This window comes from Petaurus breviceps, unplaced genomic scaffold, assembly GCF_028583685.1.
Source record: "Petaurus breviceps papuanus isolate PSGF00001 unplaced genomic scaffold, PetGlider_PUasm1.0 98, whole genome shotgun sequence".
Taxonomy (NCBI): domain Eukaryota; kingdom Metazoa; phylum Chordata; class Mammalia; order Diprotodontia; family Petauridae; genus Petaurus; species Petaurus breviceps.
In genome coordinates this window covers 447,106-452,382 of record NW_027187460.1, presented here as the reverse complement: position 1 = coordinate 452,382, position 5,277 = coordinate 447,106, and positions in this window count along the sequence as shown.

Sequence of the window (5,277 nt, the reverse complement as noted above, 5' to 3'; positions counted from 1 at the left end):
TGCAGCCTCAAGGCCACATGTAGTCTTCTGGGTCCTCAGGTGGGGTCTTTTGACTGAGTCCAAGTTTTACAGAACAAATTCTTTTGTTAAGGGGATTGTTCTGTGAAGTTTGGATTCAGTCAAAGGGCTGCACTTGAGGACCTAAAGAGCCACTTGTGGCCTTGAGGCTGCAGGTTCTCCACCCGTTACAATATTATGTAAAACAAATCATTTGTACAAGACAACCTCTGAAATCCCCTCCAGCTCATCAGCATCTTGGAAAGTTATAAGAACTCCATCTGTCATATCATTAGGCCAGGGAACTCCTGGACTTTCTATCAATGTAAGTCAGGACCTTTCCTGCAACTTGGAGTCTTAAGGAGTTCCCAAGAGCACTGAGAAAGGCATGTCTAGGATCACACAGCAAGTGTGTGTCAGAGACAGAATGGGAACCCAGATCAGCTACCTCCAAGACCATCACTTAATCTAGAATGTGGCAAACTTTACAACCCAGTGTAAATTTGGTGGCTATCCTTCTTCTCTAAGACCTCTCCCAACTGTAGAGTTTTGTGATCCCTCCTAGAAGACTTGTTCATGCTACTCCTAAGAAGAAAAATTACAAGGATGTTGCTACAATAATTGACAGAAAGAACATAAAAAAGTAATACTGGCCATCTGGGAAAGGGATACATGCTGTTCTTTCCTCGTCTATTAGTTTGCCATCCATGCATCAAAGCTGACCTTTGGTCTTCTTAAGAAAGAGCAGCTCTTGGTGGGGCTTCTTTCCAGACTTACTGACTCTGTTTTCCATTTATTCTAGCAGCTTCTTGGCTTCCCTTCAGAATTTGTCATGATGACAGTCATATCCATGACAGATAAATGTAAAATTTCCAGACCTACTGGCATTGCAGAAAGAGGACAAGCTGCTAAGGGCCTCTGGGGAGGGCAAGGGCTGGTACCCAGATCTATAAAGACAATGAGAGTATAGAGCCCTAGTGTTCTTTTTATCTCTGCTATGTCCCTTCTTTCATACTTTTAGTGGAATGAGCTTGTAGATGAGTATCATGGTATCATATTTTTGAAAGGTCAAGAGAAGAAGCCACCAAGAGGTCCAGAAATGGAGTCCAGTCTGAGTCCAAGTTTGCTGGAGTCCAAACAACAATAACCAGCCTAGCTATTTCCAGTGAGTCTTTTGCTGGGCTGCTGGACTGCTGGGCTAGCAGGCTATGTGCTCAGTGTCTCCCCAACTGGCTCCAAGTGGTAGAGAGTTGGTCCTGCTTTCCCTAAGGGTGGGCCCAACCTGCTACAGACCAGTTCATGACAGGGCCCCAGACACTCCAGCCCACAGTTACAAAATGATAATTCTCACCAGGAGGAACTAAAGACCTATGGAAGAATGAGACTCTTGGCACCTGTGAAGGTGGACCCCTTGACTGAATGTCTCTCAGAAGACAAGCCATACCACAGTTGTGTAGAAAACACAATGCAATTAATTTGGGGCCACAAGATAGGTGTTAGTGAGAAGCTGTCATTCTGGAGCTGAGGTTAAAGCTTAGTCTGGGTTGAGGGAATGAGAAGAAGATGAGGGAAAGGAGGATGGAAGGGTTAAAACTCATAACAGCATCAATGGGAAATATTCAGAAGGACTGAGGCAGTCATTTTATGAAGGTCTCAGAAATACCCATCTAGGTCTGTCTCACCTGATCTCAGGCTTGTAATCAATGAAGATTTTGTCTGTAAGATGGGGATTTTGGATTAATTCATAGGATCATAGATTTAAAATCTAGAAAGACCTTTGAAATCATTGAGTGTAATTACCTCATTTTACAGATGAAGAAAATGAGAACTAAGTCAAATGATTTGCCCTGAGTCACAGAAACAGTGACTAACATTTAAAACATCTGATAAGAAGCCAAGATAAAGATATGGGAACTGAGAATCACCCATACAGTGAATCATAGGAAGAGTCAGGATTTCTGGCTGGAGAAACCCAGGTCTGATTGCCAGTGTCTGTCCTATCATAGCATAATGCAGTAGAAAGAACACTGGATTTAGAACCAAGATAACTGGTCCACATTTGGGATAAATACCCAGTCTAGGACATTGGGGAGGATGCTATTATCTGAAGAGGGTAGTCCAGAATCGCCACTTAAGGAAGAGACCCTGGTCAGCTATCTTCATTTCTCACCAGGCTACAGTCCAGACTTCTCTACAATGCCCCAGGGAGGAATTCCTTTATCCTAGAGCCCTGGAATTTACACCCGGGAAACAATTTCATCACCTCAGCCCCTCTCCTCTGATTGAATGGCATAGCCCAGAACCTCCATTTAGTGAAGGAGCTTGAACGGCCATCATCTCTCCATTCCCCTATATTTCTCCATCATGCCCCAGGAATCTTTTCCATTTGGAAGCTTATGTCAGTCCAGGAATTCATCCATTCTTAGTCACTTCTGTCTTTGGAGACCCTCCCTCTTATTGGAGGATGCCTAGTGGATAGCTCTTCCTAGAATGGCCCAGATATCTCTTCATTTCTCCCCAAATTGAACTCTAGATTAACTCTAACAAGCCAGGACTCCCTCCACACAACCACACTCATGCGTACACATACAGACACACAGGAGAACAGTCGCGTGCACTTCCCCCTGATTTTCTGCTTTCTTTAATGTGTTGTCTTCTCCCATTACAAGGAAACTTCCCTGAGGGCGGGGGATGAGGGGTGCTGCTTTTCTTTTCTTTGTATCCCCTATACTTAGCACAGCTCCTGACACACCGTAGATGCTTAATAAATGCTGACTGACTCGTTGATTGACTCTTCTGCAGGCGAAAGTCTCCATTTCTGTCAGCTGATCCTCATAAGGCCTAATCTCCAGTCCTCTCACCATCCCGATCACCCTCCTTCTCAGGATAAACTCTAGCTTGACAATGTTCTTACTCAACTAGGGCAATGTTCCTACTGCCCAGAAACACAACACAGCAACATCATCTGGCCACAGCACAGTCCGCCAAGAATAGTCCTACGTCATTCAGGACACCCCATCTCTTCTGTTTTTAAATAGAATTTTGTCAAAATAAATTTTGGATTTTTTTAATGTTGCCTGGATTTCCCCCTGGATCACTCTTCCTACTCCCTTTCTTATGGAATTCCTGATAACAAAGCAACCCTGATAACAAAGAATGTTTTTTAAGAGAAAGAAAAAGAGGAAGAAAAAAAGAAAATTCAGAAAAAAACTAAAAATGTCTCAATGCAGCCTAAGATTGTAGTCATGTTTTTCAGCCCCCATGGTATACTACCTAGTCCATAACTTATTGTGCAACCTTGGGTGAGTCATTTTACTTCTGTGGGCCTCAGTTTCCTTTTTTGTCAAATAAGGGTGCTCCTTTTCTTTTTCTTTTGTTATTTAGATTCCTTATTTCTTGGGGGGGTTGTAAATTTTTATTCATTTTAAACTTAAATACAAAACAAGAAAAGAATAAAAGAGCAGCATGTACACAGCAGAACATGAAAGGATTCAGTATAAAATAACAAATTTCCATTTCGAGAAAACACATAATGAATATTATACATTGTTTTCCAAGCCTCCCAGCTTTTTTTTTTTTTGCTTCCTTGTACATTTTCTTTTGTTCTCTGCTTTGCACTTTTAACTTTATTTTTTCTCCTCCCTTCCCACCCCCATACCCTTGCCCAAAAGAAGACTACAATTGAAACACGGATGTATATATGCATACACATAGAGAGCTATAAACATACACAGATATACACTCATACACATATATGTAAGGCCTACTATGCCTATTTCCACTTGTGATTTCTTTCTCTGAAGGTGAATAGCATCTTTCTTCACAGGTTCAAGTTTTTCCATGTTTTTCAGAATCAACCAGTTCATCATTTCCTGCACCACAGCAATATTCCAACACAATCACATCCTATCTGAGAGATTGTCTATGAAAGTTTTCCCCCAATTTTCTGCATTCCTTCTATTCTTGGCTATATTGGCTTTATTTATACAAGAAATTTATCACTTTAAGTGATCTAAATTCTCCATTTTACACTTCAACAATATTCTTACCTTATAATGTAGTTTAAGGTCGGATACTGCTGAATCTCCCTCCTTTACATCTTTTCCCCCTGGTTTCTTTAAAATTTTTTACTTTTTGTTCTTCCAAATGACATTTGCTATCATTTTTTTCTAACTCCAATAATTTTTTGGTAATTTAATTGGGCTGGCATTGAATAAATAGATTAGTTAAGTAAAATGTCACTTTTTTATTAGGCTTTATTTATTTATTATAAGCTATACCTACCCATGAACAATTAAATATTACTCAAGTTATTTAGATCTGACCTTATTTGTACAAAAAGTATTTTATGTTTATGTCCATGTATTTCCTGTGTCTGTTTTGGCAGTTATAACCAAGTATTTTATACTGTCTAGTTATTTTAAATGGTTAAACATTTTTTGCTGACACAGTGTAGTTTCCCTATTTTTCTCTTTTGATTAAGTCTATTTCAGCTTTAACTTTGAGATCTTGATTACTACCCCCTGCTTATTTTTTTCATAATAAATTCTACTCCTGCCCTTTATTTTTTCTTTGTGTATATCTCTCATTTTTATTGTGTTTCCTGAAAGCAACATATTGTTGAGTTCAAATTTTTAATCTGCTATCCATTTCCATTTTATGAATAAATTCATCCCATTCACATTCTGTTATAAATTACTCATTATGTATTTTCCTCCTTCCTGTTTTTCCTCACTATCCTTCTCTCCCTGTTTAACCTATCCCTCCTCACTTCTCTGCTTTATTTCTAACTGCTGTCTTGTCTTCCTATTCCTTAACCTGCCCACCCCTCTCAGAATCCCTCCTTTATCCTCTCCTCCTACCCTATCCCCTTGCTCTCTTATTTCTTTCTGAATTTAGAAGACTTTTATACCCTTCTAGATAGATATGTTGCTCCCTCTTGAACCCATTCCCAATGAGAGTAAGGTTCCAGAACTACCCCCCCTCTCCCCTATTAGTTTCTTCTGTATCAATTCTTCCTTTCATGCTTCATTTGTATAGGTACTCCTTTTTATCTTTCCCTACTAATTTTTTGGCTGACTTTCTTTTAATAATTTTCTTGATTTTCTTGGATTGTTATTTTTTCCTCAATCTCTTTCATTTGATTTTTTAAAAGTCTTTTTTAAGCTCTTCCAAAACTTCTTTTTGTGCTTGGGACCATTTGATGTTTCTCATTGAAAAAAGGAGTAGCTAGGAAAGAAAGAAAGAAAGAAAGAAAGAAAGAAAGAAAGAAAGAAAGAA